The following is a 25021-nucleotide window of genomic DNA, read 5'->3' as shown; positions in this document are numbered from 1 at the left end:
GATCATGCGGAGACTCTATCCCAGGACCCCGGGATCATGACCTGAGCTGAAGGCAGACGCTTCACTGCTGGAGCCAACCAGGCGCCCCACTAACAGAGCATTTTTAATCCCTTTGCCTCATCATTCTTTCTGTCCCAGGACACAGCCAGTCTAAAGCCTGTTACGAGTAGGCACTTCTGGGGGATGAACCTAGATCCGGTTCCACTTCTGACCCGCCGCGGCGTCGACAGAACAGTATGGCTCTCCTCCCCGGGGCCAAGCTCCTCAGCTGTGTGGGCCCTGCTCTGGGACGCCGCCGGGACGTGCAAACATTCGCTCCACCGCCGGAGATCTCCCCTCCTCCACTCGGACACAAGGGCCCGCCTTTCCCGGGCGCCACACTCACGCCCCCCAGAACACCAAAGCTGAGCGGACCGCACAACTTGCCGTTTTCCTCGTTGGGAACCGAGGGGTCACGGCCTCCACCTGCAGGAGACCGGAGGCTGCGGCTCTGGTTGGGGTCACCGTTCTACAAATGCCCCCAGATGGTTCTTCCTCATCTTTCCAATCCAAACTTCACCACAAGACACGCTTTTCGGCAGAAGGGGGCTTCCGGGCATGTGGAGTAGGCTGTGCTTTCCGCGGCCCACCCTTCCCAGCTGCTGCCTTCTGAGGCGAAAACGGCAATCGGCTTCACGTTCCGGGGAGAGCAGCGGTCAGAGAGCGCGGGGTCCCTTGAAACTCAACAGAAACTGGAACGATCTTAAAACAACTTCCAAAGGTGACAGGGGGCTTGAGCCAGCCTCGGTTCAGAAGCCTTCTGACCTCCTCGCACCGACGGCCACCCTCCCTGCCGCCTCCTCTCCTCACGCGGCTTCCCTGTCCTTCACAGGCCTTTCAACAGCCGACTCAACGCCCTTACGCACGCGCGCATGCGCACAAAATGTACGTGCGTTCGTCTCCTGCCGCCATTACACCTTCTCCTAGCAAAACATAAGCTCGGTGATGGCGAGGACGTTTAAGAACAGTTTTATTGAGGTATGAGTGACCTACAATAAACCGTACATGTTACGCTTTGACGGGTTTTGCCATACGTACAAAACCATGAAACCGTCACCCCAATCAAGATGTGCCGGTGTCTGTTTCCTCATGAGCCTGTTGTGAGCCGTCCTCCCCTGTGCTTTCTGCCACCATGGCCTTGTTTGTAATTTTCCGGACTTTTATGTAAATGGAACCGCATAGCATGTATCTTTTGTCTGATTTTTGGCACTTAGCACGATTATTTCGACGTCCATCCCTGTCACTTCGAGTGTCACCAGCTCCCGCCCCCCGTGTGCTGGGTGACACTCCACACAGGTGTGCCCGCATCCATCGCTCCATGACCTGTCATCGGACACGGCATTCCTTCTAGTTTGGGGCTTTTGCAAATAAAGCTGCGAGGACTCCTGGGTGTCCAAGTCTTTGTACAGAGATGAGCGTTCATTTATTTTGGACAAATACCGAAGAGTGGAATAGCCGGCTGGGTCACATGCTAGACATCAAGAATCTGCCAGACTGTTTCCCAAGGCAGTCGCTTCATTTTACGTGATTATCCCCCATGTACGAAAGGTCCAGTCGCTCCCCGTTCTTGCCAGCACTGGTTTGGTGGGTTTTTTCAACAGCAGACATTCCAACGTGTGGTGGTGGTTCACTATGGGCTTAGTTGATATTTCCCTAATGAACAATCATCTTTTTCATTAATTTACTTCTTTGGTGAAGGGTCTGTTCAAATATTTGCCCCGCCCCTTTTTGGTCAATAAGTTTCAAGAGTTCTTTACATAATCTGCATGCAGGTCTTTTAATCAGATTTGTGATTTGTAACTTTTTCCCGTTTGTGACTTTTCCTTTAATTCTCTTAACAGCGCCTTCTGAAGAACACACATTCTTAATTACGCTATCGTCTGGTTTATCAGTTTTTCTTTATGGGTCATGCACTGCCCTCATCTACTGAATCTCTGCATAACCTAACACCACAAAGGTTTTCTCCTGTGTCTTCTTCTAGAAGGCTCTACACTTAGGATCATGTTTTGAGTTAATTTTGTATATGCTGCAAATTAAAAAAAAAATATGGATGTCTAATTGTTTCATCACAATTTGTTGAACTTAACTATCTTTGCACTTCTATTTTAAGTCACTTAACCATATTATGTGTGGGTCTAGATTTCTAGGTTCTCTGTGGGCAAATAAAAAATGTTATCTGTCCAGGGACGCCTGGGTGACTCAGTCGGTTAAGTGTCCCACTCGATTTTGGCTCAGGTCATGATCTCAGGGGTCCTGAGATTGAACCCTGAATCAGGCTCCACACTCAGCAGGGAGTCTGCTTAAGATTCTCTCACTCTGCCTTTGCCCCTCCCCCCATGGACACATGCACTCTCTCTCAAATAAATAAATCTTAAAAAAAAAAATGTTATCTGTCTATAACAACTGTCCTGATTACTGTAACTTAGCAAGTCCTGAAGTTGGGCAGTGTAGGCTCTCCAACTTTGTTTTCTGTCAAAGCTGTTTTGGCTACCCTATGTCCATCCTTGGCATTCCATATGAATTCTATAATCAACCTAACAATTTCTACAAAATAGCGGGCTAAGCTAATCTTGATTAGGATTGTGTTGAATTTATGTATCCATTTTGAGAGAACTATCATCTTAAAAATATTGAGCCTTCTAAATCATGAACACATTAGACCTCTCCATTGCTTTAGGCTATCTTTAATTTCTCTACAATATTTTTTAGTTTACAGTATGAACAGCTTTCACATCTTTTGTCAAAAGTATTCCTAAGTACTTCATATTTCTGTTGCTATCATAAGTGATATTCTTATTAGTCTCCATTTTGGATTGTCTGTTGCTACTGTATACATTTAGTTATTTTTGTATTGTGCAATCTTTTATATATTTACTTTGTATCAAGTAACTAATGGGTTAAACTTTCATAGCTTTTTTTGTAGATTCCAGCTGATTTTCTATATAGATAATCATGTTGTCCATGAATAAGACAGATTTACTTCTTTCTTTCCAATCTGAATGCATTTAATTTCTTTTTCTTGCCTTACTGCACTGGCCAGAACCTCCAGTACAATGCTAACAGGGCAAACATCTTCACCTTGTAAAATCACTCAGACTTTCCCCAGTAGGATATTAGTGATAAGTTTTTCCTAGATGTCCTTTATCAGGGTGGGGAAGTTTCTCATTCATAGTTTACTGGGGAGTATTTTTGTTTGTTTGCTTTTTGTTTAAATCAGATGGACGTTGGATTTTCTTGAATGCTTTTTTTTTTTTTTTTTTGCATCCAATGAGATAACCATGTATATTTCTTTCTTAGTTATTATTAATATGGTAAATTATAATGACTTTTTAAAATTTTTTTTTATTATGTTATGTTAATCACCATACATTACATCATTAGTTTTTGATGTAGTGTTCCATGATTCATTGTTTGCGTATAATACCCAGTGCTCCATGCAGAATGTGCCCTCCTTAATACGCATCACCAGGCTAACCCATCCCCCCCCAGAACCCTCAGTTTGTTTTTCAGAGTCCATAGTCTCACATGGTTTGTCTTCCCCTCTGATTTCCCCCCCTTCATTCTTCCCCTCCTGCTATCTTCTTCCTTTTTTTTTTTTTTAACATATAATATATTATTTGTTTCAGAGGTACAGGTCTGTGATTCAACAGTCTTACACAATTCACAGCCCTCACCATAGCACATACCCTCCCCAATGTCTATCACCCAGGCACCCCATCCCTCCCACCCCCCACCACTCCAGCAACCCTCATAATGACTGACTTTTAAATATTAAACCAACTTTGTATTTCTAGAATAAACCCCACTTGGTAATGATGTGCTATTCTTGTATTTATTGTTGGATTTGATTTGCTAAAATTATGTAAAGTATTTTTACACATGTTAATTAAGGAAATTGGTCTATAGTTTTCTTTTCTTATATTATCTTTGCCTGCTTTTGGTATCAGGTTAAGCTAGCCTCACAGAATGAACTGGAAAATATTGCCTTTTTCTTCAGTTCTCTGGAGGAATCTTTGTAGAACTAATACTATTACTCACTTAAAAGTTTGGGAATTCACTGGTGAAGCCATATGGGTTGGGAGTCTTTTTTGTGAGAAGCATTTTAACTACAAATAAAATTTCTTTAACACATACCAAGTTATTCATGATATCTATTTCTTCATGGTAATTTGCATCTTTCAAAGGATTTGTCCATTTCAGCAAAACTGTTGATTTTATGGACATGAAGATTTTCATGCTATTTCCTAGTATCCATTTAATACCCATAAAATCTGTAGTGATGTCACCCCTCTCATTTGTGGTATTAATAGCTGTCTTCTTGCTTTTCTGTTCACTTTGGTTAGAAATTTACCAATTTTGTTTATCTTCTCAACCACCTTTCATCAATTTTCTCTATTATTTTTTCATTTTTATTTCACCGACTGCTGCCCCAATCTTTATTAATTCCTTTCTTCTGCTTACATTGTTGAGTTTAATTTGTTCTTCTTTTTCTAGTTTCTCAAGATGGAAGATAAGGTCACCGATCTCAGACCTTTCTTCTTTCTGAATATTGCCCTCTGGTACTACTCTCTTGAGGTATTACATTAGCTGTAGCCCACAGCAAAACATGTTTTTCATTTTTAGTCAGTTCAAAATACTTTATACTTTCCCTTTTGGTTTCTTCTTCCACCCGTGGATTATTTAAAATTGCACTTAGTTTCCAAGTAATTGAGGATTTTCCATTTATCTTTGTTTTGATTTCTAATTTTATTCCTTTTTCATTCAAAGAGACCATGATTTAAGTTATCTGAATCCTTTAAAATCTACGGAGTTGTTTTGCTCAAAATATGGTATATCATGGCAAACGTTCTGTGTGATCTTGAGAAGAAGGAATGTTCTTCTGTTGTCGGGTGGTGGTCTATAAATGTCAATTACATTAAACTGGCTGATGGTATTGCTAGTGTCTTCTCTAACTTTAATGACTTTCTCTCTGCTTCTATCAATTATTTAGAGATAGTACTGACATGTCAAATTATAATGTGCATTTGTCTATTTTTTCTTATGGTCCTATTAGTTTTTGTTTTATATACTTTAAGATTTGTTATTAGATGTAAAAATAATTAAGATTTTTATGTGTTATGGTTGAGATGAAATAAGTCTACCACTTGCTAGTTGTTTCATACTTGTCTCACCTGAGACCTTGTTTTGCACCAATGCTACAGCCCAGATTCCTGAACCGGTGCTTGCCACTTAGTGGCAAAATAAATGAATCATTATTCAATCTTGGAGCTCAAGGAGATGTCAGAGAGCATGTAGCCTGCCCTTTTAGAAATGAGGAGACTGAAGCTAAACTTGGTAAAATGACTTGCTGAAGATGATACAAGTAGCAACTAGAGCAGCAAACCCTCCGTCTCTGGATCCCAAGCTTTCTCTACTGTGGCGCCTGCAAAGACACGGAGTGAAAATGCTTTTGCTTTTGACTGCTTCTCTGGACGTTAGTCAAAGTCAAGCCAAGCGTGCTGGGGGCATATTTCCTCCCCTCAGCTCACACACAGAGGCAGAAGACGACGCAGTAAAGTATGAACATCCACACAGGGAAGCGAGAACGTAATTTCTGTACGTGGGGAAAGGTGTGAGAGAGAACGTGCAAAGAACCACCACAGACCCCAACAGAGGCACCACCACACACATTCTGGGTACGCCCAGCTGCGGGTTTCCTCTGACTCCCAGAGCATACATTCACTTTGAACAACTGAACACATTTCAAATATTTCATTCTTATAGGCTGCATTGTGCCCCCTCCCCCCCAAAACCATATGTTGGGAGTCCTAACCCCCAGGGACTGTATGGGGAGAGAGGGCCTTTTAAGAGGTGGTTACATTAAAACGAGGTGTTAGAGGGGGCCTTAGTCCAACCTGACAGGTGTCCTTGTAAGAAGAGGAAATGCGGGCACACAAAGGGACTCCAGAGGCATGCACACAGAGGAAAGACCACGTGAGGAGGAACAGGTAAGGCATCTATCTACAAGCCAAGGAAAGAGGCTTCAGAAGAAACCAACCCTGCCAGTATCTTGATCTGGAACGTCCAGCTTCCAGAACCGTGGGAAAACAAATTTCTGTTAAGTCACCCAGGCTGTGGTACTCGGTCATGGCAGCCCCAGCAGACTAACACATTAATTTTCTATTTTGCCCCTAAACCAGTATCATCTTAATTTTCCCTCCCCTGCTCTGGACACAGCTCTCAAAACACTCCTGTGTCAACTGACACACTGCAGACTCTCACCGAGGAATGCAGAGGTGGTGGCAGAGGCAGAAACACTCAACTGTAAATCTCAGCTACCTTCAGATGTTAACTCAATGGATGGCATTAACTGCAAACCTGACATATTTTCCCAACAGATGCATTAAACCCCGAACGTATCTCTTTGAAAGCTCACTGGTTTTCAGGAAATGTCGCTCCGGATGATGTAAACAGGAAGACCACAGTGCTGGGCTGAGGGCTGTGCTTCCAGTTTACCAACAAGGCATTATCAGAGCTGCGTGTCCTTGCAGTCTCAAGACCACAGCGTGGCAGCAAGGCAGCAGCCCCCCAAATCCTTCCACGCTGACCCTCTCCCAGATTTTACATGGTATCAATCACTCTGTCATTTGCTATCTTTCTAAAGCACTGTGTTTCTTTCCAGTGTAAGTGAAAGAATAGAGAGAAAACATCCCCCTGAACTTGTTAGAGTAAGTCGTAGTCCTGGTGTGGCTGGAGGGACAGCAGGGGAGTACAGACGCCAAGGTTGCTGAGGGTCAGTCTCCCCTGATCTTCCTCAGCAACAAATCAATTGCTACCTCCCGGTCTCTATGTTCTTTCTTCTGTTTTCAGTGTTGGCGCTCTAGAAATAGACAGCAGGGCTTGAAACTTGCAGGGAAAGCTCATACAGACGGTTTCTATGGAACTGCAACCGTCACCCTATTTGAATATTATGTTTATGTCCACCACTCTGATATAGATCAAAAAGCCCAGGAACACAGACACTGGCAATAAAAATTGCCAACACTACTGAAGGCTCAGATTTGCCACAGACAATAATCTAATGCTGTAATTCTACCTCTTTAAAACATCAAGAGAGTAACTAAGCTTACATAGGGATTCTGGTTTAATTAATCTCTGTTCTCCTGAAAAACTATTTTTGTTTTTTGTGTTTTTTTGAGGGAGACAGCATGCAAGTGGGAGGTGGGGTTACGGAGAGAGAGGGAGAGAGAACCTCAAGCAGGCTCCATGCCCAGGTAAGTATCATGGAGCCTGACATGTGGGGCTCAATCTCATGACCCTGAGACCATGACCTGAGCCGAAATCAAGAGTCAGATGCTCAAATGACTGATCCACCCAGGCACCCCTCCTGAAAAACTGGTTTTATGCTTTGTGTGTTTGTATATGTATATGCACACACACATAAACACACACACATACACACACACACACAGGAAAAGTGGGAATATGGAAAGAGGATTTATTTCTAACAAAACTAAATCTATAGCAAACATTGCTTAATTATATTATCTGCTAAGCTTTATAATACCAATTAACATTTTTTGACAGATTGCCAGAAACTCCAATACCTATCCTTCATTTTCACAAAACCACACAATAGTAATTCATGTCCACAATGTTGACTTGATCCTATTAAAAAAAATGCACCAAGGTTCCCAAGGTATATATCACACTAATATACAAATATTATATCCTAAGTTGAGCCCAGCAAAGTGAATATTTTAGCTATAACAAACATTAAATGTTTAATTAATACATCTGTTTTCCCTGCTGGAATTTAGAAGGGCTTTTTAACACACAGTATGCATGGTCTGCACTGCTTTGAAAGTAACCCCCAGAAATCTGAACTTATACTTTCTTTTCCTTGATCAATGTCCTCATTTAAAAAGAGCTTCACAAACATTCCGCTGGCTGTGAGTCTGTGGACAGGTGGTGCTGCTCACAAACATCCACGGGCACATTACATCATTGGAGGACCTCAGGCATACTTGGAGAAGAGTTGCTTATGGAGGTAAAACAACTCTTGTTAGTGAAACAGAGCCCTCTCTGGAAGGTGAGGGACAGTAGTAAAAAGACTTTGCTGCTATATAGGTGAGGATGGGCAAGCCAAGTCCATTACAGACCTCAAGAACTTGCTGGAACAGTCCACTCTTCATCCCCCTCCAGCTGACCACACAGGCAAGGCCTCCCACCGGGAGCATGGCAGCCACTAATCACTGTCTCTGATTAGGAATGTTCATGAACATGGGCGAAAGTTAAATGAGTATGTAAACTGGGGAGAAATGGTATAAGATGAAGAAAACTTGGGACCTATTTCAATAGACAAAAACCAAACCAACCAAACAAAAACCATATAAAATGTGGGTAGGCTCCCAGGCAGTCACATTAAAGTCTATTAAACCTATAATACAGAAAAAGATGGATATTAATAATAAAGCTCCCAACCAAGACTTAGTAATATTTTTACAAAGAAATCCATATCATATTTCCGTGAAGATGACCAAGATCCCATCCCCATGCCCACCTTCCCACCAAGACAGACACTCTCTCATTATCACACCAGACCAACCCCTACAGAGGACCTAGTGATCCAAGAGCCTCTGGGTTTGGGGATAAGATTTTGTGGGAAGGGAAGAAGGAAAAGGAGAGGACTTAAGAAGCAGAGCAGGAGAATGTGGAGGTTCAATTTGAGGGCAGAGAGTTTCTGTGAGAGGTGAGGGAGCTACTGGCAGAGAGAATCTGGGTTTGTGGGGAGCCCCTGTGCCCCGGCACTGTGTTAGTTCACGGATCTGCAGAAACTAACCAGAATCAGGTGAAGAATCCCAAAGGCGGGAGCTCAGTTGTGCAGGCCCCCAAAGGAGGGAGAGGAGGAACAAGAGGTTCTAAACGCACAAGTATTTTTCCTAATTTGACTATGCATCCAAGGACCCCTGCAGGCGCACACGGGCCAGCCAGACACAGAATCATAAGATGGCAAGCTAGAACAAGCAGCATTACCTTTAGCCGGGCACCTCGAAGTTCAACAGGGCTTAAGTGATCCAATGTACTCAAGTCCTTACGAAGAACAAAGAAGTGGGTGTTTGAGTACCTCTTCTTTTCAATGCATTTTCAACTGAATTATAAAATATTTGCATTGAAAAGAATCTTGTACATCTAATCCAATCTCCTCATTTTAAAATGAAAAAACTGAGGCCCCAAATTTTCATACTACTTGAAGTTATCCAAAAGCATAATATAAATAAAACTCCAATTACTTTTTTAAAACAGATTTTTATTTATTTGAGTGAAAGAGAGACAGCATGGCGGGGGGGGGGGGGGCAGAGGGAGAGGCAGGCTCCCCGCTGAGCAGGGAGCTGGATGTGGGGCTCATGTGGGGCTCCATCCCAGGACCTTGGGATCATGACCTGAGCCGAAGGCAGACACTTAACCAACTGAGCCACCCAGGCGCCCCTAATTCCAATTACTTTTAATTCAACCTGGAGGTCACACAGAAATGCAAATAGTTTGCTTATTTGTGTCTCCTCCACTAAACTGTGAGCAACTTGAGGACAGGGATCTTCCCTTTAGATGCTCAGTGCATTCCTAACCCTTGGTACAAAGTAGATGAGCAGTAAATGGTGAGTAAACACTGTAAAATATTCATATGAGGTCCTTTGGTCTTGCAGTGTTTGAGGCCTACTCAAGACAAAAGGTGATGCAAATTGCACATTTACTAGGAGAGTTGAGTTTGTCAGTAAGAGCTGGGACAAGCAGGGAAGGGAAGAGCCTAGAGTCATCTCCTGGAGGTGCACGGAACTAACCACACATTCACTGCTAATTCACAACACTGAAATAAGCTCTTTCACCTACACAGACTCTTCGGAATGCTGCACAAATGTGAATTTGTGGGATACTTCTTTGCATGAATAAAAAATGTTCCTGTGTCACCAGAAGCAAGCGCTGTGTTTGACATGCTATGATGCATAATTAAAAATAAATACTAAGCTTTGCTTCTGTTAATGGCCAAGCAGCTCCTGTTGGATCAACCCTCCTGTAGATAATTATAAACTCTGGAGAAAATCCGAAGGTTCTGGGAAGCAACTAGAAACAGGTATGTACCAGAGGGGAGTTGGACACTATGAAGAAGGAAACAGTACTGGATGAATTCCCCATGTTTGTGGCTCTTAGCTCCAGTCTATACCATGTGGGGTTAAAACTTGGATGAGAAATCTATAGTCTTACATTCTTATAGTCTTACCTTGGGATAAGCACAGCAGCTTAAAGTAGGGAGAGCAGAAGAGGGGGGACCCCACATTCTGAATATAGTCTGCCCAAATCTCTGGCCGACTCCTGAACCATGCATGCACAGGGCAGACTCCAAGCTACCTAGGGAAGTCTAAATAAACTGACCTAAAATTTTAACTGATGCTCACTGGGAAGGCACAGAGGTTGCTGTTTGAGTTCAGCCATGATAAATTGCCTACAAATACAAAAAAAAAAAAAAAAAAATTCAATATTCTTTGTTGTAATCTAATAGAATTCAGAGGCCCTACTGTGTATCAGTCACAATGCCCAGGACATATTCCAGAATGACTCAACATAAAAAGAAACAGGAGAAGATGGACCACACACCACAAAGAGACGGTCAGGGAGACTGATGTGAACAAGCCTGGACTTTGGGATTAGCAGACAAGAATTTTAAAGCAGACTTTATAACTATGCTCAATGATGTGAAGTAAAATATGTTCCTAATGATCAAAGAAATGGAGAAATAGAAACTTTTAAAAAAAGAGAAACATAAAATCTAAAATTTTAAGAAAAACACAACATTTGAAATAAGAAATTCACTATATGGACTTACAGCAGTTTAAAGATTATAGCAGAGTCAGTTAACTGGAAGACTTGTCAATAGAAATTATTGAACTGAAGAGCACAGGCAAAAAATTAGAAAAAATGAACAGAACTTCAAAGACCTGTGGGATGGTGTCGAAAGGTCGAAGGTATATGGAATTGGAATTACAAAGACAGTAAGACAAAAAATATATTTCCAGAAATAATGGTTAGAATCCTTCTAAAGTTAGTAAGAGATTCAAAAAGCTCAGAGAACTCCAAGTAGAATAAATACAAAGAAAATCTCACCTACACACAGTATAGACTGAAAACCAAAGTCTATCAGTCCGGGTTCAAGCAGAGAAGCAGAAACACTGTGTGTGTGTTTGTGTATGTGCGTGAGAGACAGAGAGAGAGAGAGAGAGAGAGGGAGAGAGAGAGACTGAGGGAGAAAGAGAGGGAGAGAGGAAGAGGAGGGCAGAAAAGAAGGAAGGAGGGAGGGAGGGATGGAGGGAGGTACGGAGCGAGAGGGAAGGGATTACGTGATCTGAACTCACTCAGCTGAGGGAGATGGCTGTCCGTGCAGTGTGTGTAAGGCTGTCACCCACGGGTAAGGATATGGGGAGCTTGGCGTCCACAGGGCAGGAGGTGGGAGGGGAGAATGCGTGTCAAGCAGGGAGAAGAGCAATGTGAAACCCAGAAGCATGAACAGGAGCCCACGGGACAGACGGAAGCCCATGTCATTTCCTACTGCCCCTGACCTCGATGGAGTGGCTCTGCTGCACAAGCAGGGGGCCCGTATCATGGAGCCGAATATACTCACCAGCCGGCAGCGGGGACAGCTACCCAGGCTGGCAGGGGGGCCAGCAGCACACAGGCCTGACCACTGCCTCCGGCCCATGAGGTAGCTTGCAAGAATCTCACAGGAGAATTCTGGAAAATGTAGCTTAGCCTAGTCAGAGTGATTTATTCTAAAGCCATCACACAGACGAAAATATCCTGGAAGCAGCCGGTGAAACAGGACACATAATTTACAAGGGAACACATGACTGAGTAAGCACTCACTGAACTATCAGCTTACAATTTTACATTCAGTGAAAATCTCCTTCAAGAATGAAGGCAAAATAAAGACGCCATCAGATAAAAGAAAACAAGTTCCTTGCCAGCCGACGTGCACTACGCAAAATGAGGGAAGTTCCTGGGGCTGAAGGGGAATGTACCAGAAAGGAACTGGGTCTCCAAGGAGTGAAGAGATGGGAGTGCTCGCTCTGCTTCAGACAGCGGCAATAGTGACCTGGTGACCTTACGAACACCCACCCCCGTGTACACTTGATAGGGCGAACCAGAGCTCAGCAAAACAATTTTTTTTATTTTCAAAGATTTATTTATTTATTTGACAGAGAGAGAGCACAAGCAGATGGAGCGGCAGGCAAAGGGAGAAGCAGGCTGAGCAGGGAGCCCGATGCGGGACTCGATCCCAGGACCCTGGGATCATGACCTGAGCTGAAGGCAGATGTTTCACTGACTGAGCCACCCAGGGGCCCCAAAACAATTCTTTTTTAATTATAAAAAAAAGAATGAAGAATATTTGAAAGGGTGAACATGGAAAAAAATAATAAATACCAGAAGTTCTAACTTAGCATCTGGACAGAGGTGAAGGATGATATTCAAATAGGAACACAGAAATTTAAGGAAGGAACCAAATTAAGACAGCAAGGTGTGGAAGATCCCCATGGGCCCTATCCCCTGAGGCATCATTTCATTTAGGCCTCTCTCTGCTCCTCCCACTACGTACTAAAATAAAATTACTCATTTAAACATTTGCCATTTCACTGAAACAAATACCAAACCAGTGGCCAAAGTAAACAATGAAGTACCTAAATTACTCTCTAAAAGCAAGTTTTCTCTTCTTTTCTAAAGGAAACCTCTGGAAAGTAAGTACGAATGTGATAAGTAGAAGGTAGATCAAAATGAGGTAAAATCTTAAGATCAAAATGAGCCAAAGATTCCACATCAATCTTCCCTAAAAGCCTCTTTCTCGGTCTTCACTGTTTTGTAATATTAGTTTTTCCTTACAAAGAATAAAGCTTCAGCAGTCCGCATAAACTTCTGGAATCTTCTGCCTCAGCTGGGCCCCTAAACACTGGCTGGCACTCCTGCCCTGTCCCCAGTGAGGGGACTCTCACTCTAAGAAGGCAGGACTCCTGCGATAAAGCTGGGGCCTTCAGGCAGGAACTACCCCAGCTTTCTGGACCAAATATTTACAAAAACATTTGCTTCAGTGGGCATTCCCATTTCTTTCCCATCAATGACACTAGGACGGTGCCCCACCTCGTCCTCTTCTAAAGACTAATCCCTTTGGCTAGCCTTCACAGATCTTGCTTTTTCCTTATGTCTTACTTTTCCCTGTATTTATCATCATCTCACATCTTACAATCTCTATATCATACATCTTACTATCTGTATATAAACTTACTTTTTGGCTATGTATCTCCACTTCCAGAGCCCTGATTGGATTTTTCCCCAGGTACACGAGCAACATGAAAGCAAACACACATCTAATCCATTCTGTGGGCTGTTTCCCATTTTGCTCTTACTCCCTCCTTCCATTTTCTCGAGGAGCCTACGCTTGGTGCTTCCATTTCTTTCCCCTCCCACTTCACTTACAAAATTTAAAAAGAACTATTTTGAGCATAAAGAGTGGAAAATAATATAAATGACAACCAGATCTACCTAACAGATGTTAACATTTTGTCATACGTACTTTGAAACTTTTTTTTTTTAAGATATAAAACATGGAGATGCAGCTAATACCTATTGCTTTCCCCTCACTAATATTCACCCATTTTTAATCCCCCAAATTACAACTGAATATGATTCAAGCAAATATTGTAGTGCTGTGCTCTGTATCATTTGCATGCAAGTGCTTATACTTTTTGCCCATAGATAGGCCATCACAGACATAATTTTTAGTTCATTTTCAGTTTTTGTAATAATGGTATCATTCCCTAAGTATCTTATGTAACTTGATTTTTTATGTTCATGTATTTTTGAGATTTACCAATAAATACTTATAAATAAATTTACCAATTGATATTTACAAATCCATATTCATTTTTTATTCAGTATAGTAGTCCACTGTAAGAATAAGACAAAATGTAATTACTACATATTCCATCATCAAAGATCTGTTAAGTTTTTTTTTCCTTTAAAAATCACACACCACTTATCTCTTTTTCTTATCTTATTTTTATTACCTTATCTTACTAGCACCTGCGTGGCTTAGATGGTTAAGCGTCTGACTTGGTTTCGGCTCAGGGTTGTGGGATTGAGCCCCGCGTCGGGACACCTGCTGAGTTGGGAATCTGCTAGAGATTCTCCCTCTCCTTCTGCCCCTTCTCTTTCTCTCTCTCTCTCTCAAATAAAGTAAATAAAATCTTTAAAAAACAATTTCAAAAAACCGCCACAAACGTGATATTGATAGATATCATTTTCCTTACATTTAAAGAAAATATTTGTAATATCCAACCATTAAGTATAATGTTTGTAGAAAAAATTTTGATAAAAACTTATTTAAAGAAGGTTCATTTTACTTTGAGTTACTAAATGTGTTTTAAATATGTCTTTAAAAATCACGAATGGGGGACGCCTGGGTGGCTCAGTCATTAAGCGTCTGCCTCCGGCTCAGGTCATGATCCCAGGGTCCTGGGTTCAAGCCCTGCATCGGGCTCCCTGCTCAGTGGGAAGCCTGCTTCTCCCTGTCCCACTCCCCCTGCTTGTGTTCCCTCTCTCACTATCTCTCTCTGTCAAATAAATAAATAAAATCTTTAAAAAAAAAATCACGAATGGTTTCTACTTTCATTTTCATGAAAAGATTTTCATTTTTCTTCCTCTTTTTTTTATTCTCTATAAAGATTGAGATGGTCATGTGGATTTCTTCCTTAATCTCTAAATGTGATGAATGACATTAAATTTTTCTAATCTAATCATATTTCTAGAACAAATCTAACATGGATATGAGAACATAAATATTGTTATGCATTGTTAGAAATAACTGCTCAATATTTTACTTAGAATATTTAAATCTCTGTTCACAAATGGCCTATAATTTTTTTCTTGTAAGAGTCTTATCAAGGTTACCAAAGGTTATAAAATAAGTTTGAGAAGTATATAACCCTCTTTTTTTCTTAGGAGCAGCTTGTATAAAATCTTTCTAATGACAGGGATTATCTTCTCTTTGGATGTTTGATGGAGATTACCTGAAAAACTCATCTAGACTTGTACTGGTGTTTTTGTATTGGGGTGAAAACACTGGAACTGGAGAGGTGACAGATTTTATACTAACTTAACAATGAAATGTTTTCACATTTTTCTTGAGTCAGCTGATAATTTATAGTTTGCTTAAAATTATCCATTACCTCTCTTTTTTAATAAACAGTATAAAAATTATTCATGGTAGTTGCATTACATTTTCATTTCTATATTCTGTATCTCATTTTAATTCCTAATATTTTTCTTGATTAATTTTGAGATTTGTCTACTTCACTAGTCTCTTTCTTATATAACTGCATTTTCTTGATCCTTTCAAACGTTTGCTTTCTATTCATTCATTTGTACTTTTACATTTACTTGGTGCTTCTACTCTCTCTCACCGTAATTATTCTGTTGTTGAATTTCCTCCCCTAATTTGATTTTGAAGCTTGGCTAATTTTGGATCTTTCTATTTTGTTTGCCCGCCCCCACCCCCGTACAAGTATTTAGGAACTGCCTTGACTGCGTCTCACAAATTTCACTGCCATTCAACTCCAATATTTTCCAATTTCCAATGCAGCTACTTTGTAATCCGTGATTTATATTCAAGTTTATCTTAAAGATGTCAAACATTTGTGGTTTAGAGAAGTCTTTCTTTGTTGATTACTCCTAGTTTTATTGCAATTTTATTGATCACAGAAAATGGTCTGAGTTATATGGCTCCTTTGTTTTCTATTGAGGTTTGACTTGATGCCTTAAAAGACATGCATGTTCTAAGCTACAGACCAATATCCCCATGAGCACTGGTGCAAAAATCCTTAACAAAATATAAGCAAGATGAATCTGGGAGCATATTACACAGGTTGCACACATGACCGTGTTCATAAGGATTGCACGGACTCTGTAACACCGTGATGGGGACTGTTGTCTTAATAGTAAGTCACCAAGCCACAAACACAGGGTGTCTCTCCCTTTACTCATGTCTTCTTTCATCTATTTCAGCAATGTTGTATACTTGGCAGCATGTAACTTGCACCCCTGTGATTCTACTTATTCCTAAGTATTTTATTCTTTTTGATGCTACTGTAAATGGAATTGTTTTCTTAATTTGCTTTCCAGATTGTTCATAGCCTAATATATACAAATATAAAGTATTTTTTGTGTTGATTTCATATCCTGCAACTGTGCTGAATATGTTTATTAGCTTTAGAGGTTATGTGTGTGTTTGTGTGTGTACTCCTTGGGGTTTTCTACGTCTGTGAAGAGAGGTAGTTTTACTACTTCCTTCCAATTTGATTGCTTTTTATGTTCTGTTCTAATTGCTCTGACTTCAACTTCCAGTATTAATGTTGAACAGAAGTGTCACAAGTAGACATCCTTGTTCTCTTTCTCATCTCAGGTGAAAAGCTTTCAGTCCTCCAACACCAAGTGTGATGTCAGCTGTGGGTTTATCTATGGCCTTTATCATGTTGAGCAAGTTTCCTTCTATTCCTAGTTTTCTGAGTTTGTTTGTTTGTTTTTATAAATCAGCAAAGGGTGTGGAATTTTGTCAAATGCTTTTTCTGCATCAATTGAGATGATCATGTGGGTTCCTTTTCTTTACTAATGTGGGGTATTTCACTGATTAATTTTAGTCTGTTGAACTGTCTGCATTCCTGGGATAAAACTCACTTGATCATGGTATACAATCCTTTTAATATGCTACTAATTGGTCTGCTAAGAGCTTATTGAGGAATTTTGTATCTATGTTAGTTACAGATGTCGGTCTGTAGTCTTCTTTTCTTGTAATGTCTTACTGTGTGGCTTTGGAATTGGGGTAATGCTGGCCTCATAGAAAGAGTTAAAAAGTATTTACTCCCTTGATTTCTTGCAAGAGTTTGGGAAGAAGTGGTGGTATTTCTTCTCTAAATATTTGATAGAATTCTCCAGTGAAGCCATCTGGGACTTTTTTGATTACTGATTTAATTGCCTAATTTATTAGTTACAGCTTTACTCAGATTTCCAATTTCTTCTTGAGTCATCTTGGTCATTTGGTTCGTACGTTTTTAGGAATTTTTCCATTTCATATAGGTTATCCACTTTTACATGTACATCTGTTCAGAGTGTTCTTTTATAATCCTTTTTTATTTCTATAAAGTCAGTAGTAATGTCCCTATTTCATTTGTGATTTTAGTGTTTGATATTTTCCTTAGTGACTCTTACTGAAAGTTTGTTAATTTTGTAGATATTTGCCAACAATCAACTTCTTTTTATTCTCTCTATTGTTTTTCTATTCTTTTTCATTCATCTCTAATCTTTATGCCCCAAATTGGCTAACCTAGATGAAATGATGAGGAGGTAAATTCATTAAGAAGATGTAACAATCTTAAATTTGGGAGCACCTACAAGCAGAACTTTAAAATAAAGCAAAGGTGACAGAACTAAAAGAGAAATAGTCAAAGCCACAATTACCATTGAGGATTTTCTTCTTTCTTTCTTAGTAACTGATAAAAATTGAGCTAAAAGTGATTCTAAAACCAGATGGCTAATATGTTAAAGTATAGCCTACTATTTCTTATTATATGCAAAATTCTTGACAAAATACTAACAAAAGAAATTAAGCAGTATATAAAAAATATATACCATGAATGGGGTTAATTTGAGGTATGCAGCATAGACATAATCTTAAAAAATCAATGTGATTTACCATATTTACAAACTAAAACAGAAATACCATGACTGTGTCAGTGAATGCAGAAATTCTGACAAAATCCAGCATCCGTTCGTAATAAAAATGTTCAGAAAACAGGAATAGTGGAAAATTTTGTCAATCTAAGAGATGGTGTGCATAAAAAAACCTACAGTTTACTATCATAGTAACTGGGGGATATGTGAATGCTATAATAATTAAATGTCTGTTCTCACCATTTCTATATGACATTGTTCTGGCAATCCTAGTCAAGTACAATAATGTACGAAAAATAAATAAAAGGCATACAAATTGAAATATCTTCTAAAAAAACGGTATTAGCATTAGCAAGTAAGTTTAGCCTAATAAACACATAAAATCTCTACTAAAAATCTATTTACCTCCATTTCTTCAGTTTCTTTTACCCAGTACATAATGTCTGACTTTCAACAGAAAATTACAAGGCATACTAAAAGATAAAAAACATAGTTTCACAATAAAGAGCAAGTACCAGAACCAGCCTCAGATATGGCAGAGATTATCAGACCAGGAATTTAATTCATCTATGAAAATATAGTAAGGGGTTTTTAATGGAAAAACTGCACTACATGCAAAAACATATGGGTAGTATAAGTAAAGAAATGAATTCTGTAAGAAAGAATAAAAAGGAAATGCTAGAAATGAAAAAACACCATCACAGAAATTAAGAATGCCTTTGATGAGCTCATTAATAATCAGGCATGGCCAAGGAAAGAATCAGTAAGCTTGAAGAAATGTTAATAGGAACTGCCAGAACTGAGATGGAAAGAGAAATAAGAATTATGAAACAATGATAAAAGGTATATGTAATAGGAATATAAGAAAGAAGATAGAGAGAGAAAGCAGAAGAAATATCTGAAGCAATAATGACCGAGCCATTTTCCAAAATTAGTGCTAGCCACCAAAACAGTATCTCCTAATTTCAGATAATACAACTCAACATAGAGTCCAAAATCTACACCTAGCCATATCATATTCAAATTGCAGAAAATCAAAGACAAGGATAAAATTTTAAGAAGCCACACACACACACACACACACACACACACACACACACACACACACATCAAAAACCTTATCTATACATGTTCAAAGACAAGAATTACATTGGATTTCTCTTTGGTAATCATGCAAGTAAGAAAAAAAAAATGGAATAAAATACTTAGTGTTGAAAGACAAACCATTGACCTAGAATTCTGTATCCAGCCATATTATCTTTCAAAAATAAGGAATAATAAAGACTTTCCTAGACAAACAAAAATTGAGGCAATCTGTCACCAGTAAGCCCACCTTGCAAAAAGTGTAAAAAAAAAAAAAGTTCAGGGGCGCCTGGTGGCTCAGTTAGTTAAGCACCTGACTTCAGCTCAGGTCATGATCTCAGGGTCCTGGGATAGAGCCATGCATCCACTCCGTGCTCAGCAGGGAGTCAGCCTGTCCCTCTCCCACTGCCCCTCCCCCTGCTCATGCTCTCCCAGTCTCTCTCTCAAATAAATACAATCTTTAAAAAAAAAGTTCATCAGAAAATGATAGAAACTTAGTTCTAAAAGAAAGAAAGGAGGAACGCTAGAAAAGGAACCAACAAAGGTAAAATAAAATCTTTTCTCATCCCTTAACTGATCTAAGATGAAACAGTTTGTTCAAAATAATAATGCAACAATATGTAAAATAATTATAGCTTCTGAATGAGTGAAATTAGTGAGCAATGTTACTTGGGACAGGAAGGAGGAATTAGGAATACTGCTTTAAAGTACTTGTACCATCTGTGAAATGGTGGAGTACTATTTGAAAAAGGATTTGAATTAGTTGTCAATATATACTGCAAACTTAAAGGAAAGCACCAAGACAGTTTAAAAAGAAGTATAAATGATATGCTAAGAGAGGAGGAAAAAATGCAGCCTTAGAAAATGCTCAGTTAAAACCAGGATGTCAGAAAAAGAGTGGAACGCACAAAAAGATACAAAGAACAGGACAATGAACAGAAAGCAGTAACAGATATGGCAGATATTACTCCAACTATGGCAATAATCACTTTAAATTTCAATGGCCTAAAAACACCAACGAAAAGACAATGACTACCAGAGTGTGTAAAAAAACAAGAACCAACCACGAATTATTTAGCAGAAATCCACTTTAAATGTAAAGACACCGAGAGATTAAAAGTAAGGGGATGGAGGAAGACATACCATGCTAACACTTAGCAAAAGAAAGCTGGAGTAGTTATACTAATTTCAAACAGAGCAGATTTCAGAGTAAGGAAAATTATCACAGATAAAGAGGGACATTGCATAATGATAAGGTGGCAAAATCTCCAATAAGATATAAGAATCATTAATGTGTATGCATCCTAACAACAGGGTATCAAAATACAATAGACAAAAACTGATAGAGCTGCAAGGAGAAGCAGATTAACTTCCTATTCCACTTGGAGACTTCAACATCCCTCTATCAGTAACTGATATATCCAGTAGGCAGAAAATTAGTAAGGACATCATTGAACTGAAAAGCACCATCAGTCAATTGGATCCAATTGACATTTACAGACTACTTCATCCCAAAACAGCAGAATACACATTCTTCTCAAGCTCACGGGCCATTCACCAAGGCAGACCACATTCTATGCCTTAAAACACACCTTAACAAATTTAAAAGAACAGACATTCAGGGGAATGCTCTCAGACCACAGTGGAACTAAACTGGAAATCAGTAAGAGAAAGATAGCTCAAAACCCCCCAAATACTTAGTTTAAATAATAATACATCTAAATAACACAAGTCAAAAAGTCTCAGGAAAAAATTTTAAATATTTTGGACTAAATGAAAATGAAAATACAACTTATCCAAGATTTGTGGGATGCAGTGAAAACAGAACTTAAAGGAAAATTTATTGCACTGAATGCATTCATTAGAAAGGAAAGATCTGAAGTTATAATCTAAGCTTCCAGCTTAGAAAACTAGAAATAGAAGAGCAAATAAAATCTGTGATAAGGGAAAGAAATAAAAATCAGAGCAGAAATCAATGAAACTGAAAACAAAATTGATGAAGAAAATCAACAAAACCACAAGCTGCCTCTTGCCAGTAAACCTCTGCCACACCGAGCAAGAAATTGTATTTCTAAGAAGTCCCCTGGCATTTCTGATAGCGTTTTGTGCTTCTGGATGCTGCTATTTGGTGCATGTTGTTCATTATGCCAAAAATGACCTTTCACATTTCATATTTATGTACTGAAATCAACTTAGCCCAAAATTATTGTTGTTATTGTTGTCTGTTTACTTTTTATAACATTTGACTGCTAAATCTCTGTTCATCCTCTTATTTTTTCCACTTTTCTGTGTAATTTTGTTTCAGGTGAGATTCTTATAAGGAACATCTAGTTGTATTCTGTTCTTAACCCAATTTGAGGGATTTTAAAACTCCGGCCATTTGCATTCCATGCCATAACTAACATCTGGACAGCTGTCTTCTTTTATATCCTCAGTACAATGCCTCATGATCAATGGAAGACAGTAATTTTAATGTGAAACCGTAAGAGTGTTTGGTAGATATCTGGAGCTCATCTTTCTTTGATCCAAAATTTAAAAATGGGCCATCTTTTGAGCAGGGAAGGAGCATATCAATGTGAAACTCCTAGAGGCATATTGTAGCCAACGATCTGTCTTCTCTGTTAGTGCCCATGTTATACTTGACCTTGCTTCATTGACGAACATCACAGCGATCACTAACATCTGCATAACTGCCATAGTCACCAAACTCATCAAGATGAATTTTTCAGGCAGAAAATAGAGTCAGATTCAGTCAGAAAAGTGTCCCTGTAACTTTTGCATGATTCTTCACAAGGGACTCTGATACACCTTATAAAAATGTGTCCTCAAACCAACTTCCATTCCTGACTGTGGGTATTTTCCAACACTCAGGCCTGGCTCTCAGTGTCCTCACACCCCCCTCTGTCCCAGATATATTTTTTTTTGACAGAGAGAGAGAGATAGAGAGAGAGAGAGCACAAGCAGGCAGAGCAGTAGGCAGAGGGAGAGGGAGAAGCAGACTCCCTGCTGAGCAGGGAGCCCGACACGGGGTTCTATCCCAGGACGCTGGGATCATGACTTGAGCTGAAGGCAGACACTTAACTGACTGAGCCACCCAGGCACCCTGTCCCGACTCTCTTTTTCTTTCTCATTGATTTTCTCATCCTTCCCCTGCTCACAGAGGAAATCCACTCCCACAACCCTCACTTAACCGAGTTCCCAGATAGCCATAACCATTTCTGTTCTCACTTCTAGTGCTACTCCTGTATTTCTAGGGCATGGATAACTGCATTTGGAATTAAATATTACCATCACCACACAGTCTCTCCATGAGGTTCTCTTCCGAGCTCTTCTGCCTAAAAGTTTATACTAACAAAAGCTGAAAGGGTCCAATCATGTTATGTCAGTTCCCTACTTGAGGAGCTATCATTCTGGTAAGGAGGTACATCAAGCAAACAGGAACTAACCTTGCAGGAAACTACACCAAATCAACAGGCGCCCTGTTCCATTTTTTGCATCCAGTTTCAATCCACCCTGAACTGTGGGTCCTTCCCAGTCAGCAGATCTTCATTAATTTATCCCTATTTGATTTATTCTCACATTGGCCTCCACTTCTGAAATGTCATATTCTCATCATTTCCTTATCTTATGTTTCCTTCAAACCCATTCTTTTTCCGTGAATCTTTCCAAGCCCAGGAGTCATGTCTGAGAAGTGGAGCTAAGTAAACAAGCCTTAGTATAAAGGCTGAAGAGAAGCAACAAACCAAAAAACCAGATATCAGATGGAAGCAAGGATCTACATAAAGGAATGGAGAATGCTAAAAGTGTAAATACGTAATTTTAGTCACATTAAAATATAACTGCCAAGAGCAAAATATAGTTCTCACGTGCTAGGACGTTGATACCATGTGAAAGTAAAATGACAGCATAAAGAATGGAAGAGGAAACAAATGGGCTGTGAATGTGGCGTGGATCTAATATTAATTAAAGGCAATCTGTGAGAAGTTAAACATATATATGGCAAACTCTAGAAACAACCTCAAAACAATAAAAAAAAAAGATGTATAGCTAATAAAACAAGAGACAAGATAAAACAGAATATAAAATATTCAATAAATCCCAAAGCAGGTAGACGAAGTTAGAGAAAGTAACAGATAAAAAAAATTGAGTCAAAACAAATCCCAAGGTAGTAGATTTAAGCCCAACTATATCAATACTTGCATTAAATGAAAATGGGCTTCAGAGTCCATTTAAAAATCATATATTATCTAATGAATAAGAAAAAAGGAGGCACAGTACAGTGGCTAGGGCAGCCCATGTCTTCCTCCTCCTGCTCGTGCCGTGGGGCCAGATCCCCTGACAGTGTCCAGCTGGGCTTAAGTCTGCCTGGTGCCACCTGTCTCTACAACGCCCTCCAAGAAACCAGAGTCAGGGTGTGGGCAGCAAAAAGATGGAGCAGAAAAAGAAAGAGAAAATTATTGAACATAAATAATTTTTTTGAGAGAAAGTGTGCAAGCAGTGGGGGAGGGGCAGAGAGAGGGATCAAGAATCTCAAGCAGACTCCATGCTCAGCGTGGAGCCCAATGTGGGGCTCAATCTCATGACCCTGAGATCATGACCTGAGTCGAAATCAAGAGTCCGACACTTATCCAAATGAGCCACCCAGGTGCCCCTAAAATTTCTGATCTAAAGAATAATAAAGGGGCAAAACAACATAAGTTTATCAAAGCTGTCAGTCATCAAGTTCAATTTAGTCAACAAAATCCGTGTCATGTAGCATAAAGTGAAGCTGAAAAGAAATTGAAAAAAGATGACAAGAAGAAAGAATTGCAAGAACTAAATGACCTATGCAAACCTGTACTTGTTGCTCAAAAAGTAAGTAAAGGTGCAGACCTGAATCCATGGTATATGTGCTCTTCAAGAAAGGGCAGTGAACTAGGGGAGGTAATTGTAAGTTGTCTCATGACTTGACTCTGGAGAGAAAATGTGATGCAAGAGGTAAAGAACTTGAAAAAGATACTGTGGATAATTGAGATGAGAGAAAACTGGAAACATTGAACAAAAAGCATGGCGAGGTTGAAAAGAGAAAAAAACCCTCAAACAGTGTGCAAACATTTTCTTAAAGCTTTTGAAAACAACAAATATGGCTGGCTTTGGGTATGCCCTGGAGGGGATGATACTTGTATGCATCATTGTGCATTTCCTCCTGGATTTGTGTTGAAGAAAGATATAAAGAAGGAAGAGAAAGAAAATGAAATTTCATAAGATCTAATTGCAAGACAGCGTTCTGCCCTAGGTTCAAATGATACCAAAATCACCCTAGAATCTTTGTGTGCATGAGAGGAAAGGAAAAGACAAGAAAACACTGAATGAACTTGAGCAAGATAAGGAAGGAAGGAAAGTAGACTTCAAAGCAGGGAAAGCACTGGTGATCAGTGGTCATGAGGTGCTGGAATTTCGTCCTATTCTGGTTGATGAGCATGAGGAAGCAGACGGTACCTGTGACACCCAGGCAACAGGTGAAGAAGGGATGATTCAGTGCACACAAACGAAGTAGATTTAAGCCCGTACATCCCAAGAGATGTGGATGAGAGAAGCGGTACTGTAGCCAGTCCTGAAAGCTTCAGCACACATATTTCAGAAAACAATGAAGCGAAGCTTCCAGAGGTAGGGGGCTGAAGTGGTGAAGGAAGTGATCTGGAAACAGCACAACGAAGGGAAGGGACAGGAAAATGGAGCCAGGGGTGCTGTTCCCATTGATGAAAATCTCTGTACTGCTGAAGATTCAGATAAACTAGAAAAGTTAAACACAGTGGAGTCAGAAGAACGACACAAAACATGTCAATGAAAACAGTAAGCCAGTTCAGCAGGAGCTGAAATTGACTACATTTTTCCCACGCAGAATTCTTCAACAGCATGTTTCTTCCCCATGCTTGTTCCGAAAGGCTTAACCTCCCTCCAAAAAGGAGCACTTTCCCTAAGTCTTGTCTCCTGACTTTGTCTATATCTCATGGTAAGTTCAGAGTAGTTGATGGTAAATTGAAAATACAACGGTCATCACATAAAATGACTGACTGTTTGTTGTAACTGTCCACTCACATAGGAAGTACAACTGCTTTTCCAGTTTTTGATTTTGATTGGGCATGTGTGATTACGAAGACAATATAAATTTAAAACA

General features: G+C 39.8%; 1 protein-coding gene and 1 pseudogene across 3 annotated transcripts in view; one reads left to right on the top strand and one right to left on the bottom strand.

Annotated features, from left to right (window-relative positions):
- Positions 1–25021, bottom strand: part of AKT3 (AKT serine/threonine kinase 3) — a 310972-nt gene that overhangs the window by 9988 nt on the left and 275963 nt on the right. The window lies entirely within an intron of this gene.
- Positions 985–24691, top strand: LOC118538789 (zinc finger CCCH domain-containing protein 15-like; annotated as a pseudogene).

This window comes from Halichoerus grypus, chromosome 7 (assembly GCF_964656455.1).
Source record: "Halichoerus grypus chromosome 7, mHalGry1.hap1.1, whole genome shotgun sequence".
NCBI classification, from domain to species: Eukaryota; Metazoa; Chordata; class Mammalia; order Carnivora; family Phocidae; genus Halichoerus; species Halichoerus grypus.
The sequence above is the reverse complement of the archived record's forward strand: the minus strand, read 5'-3'. Positions and strand labels throughout refer to the sequence as shown.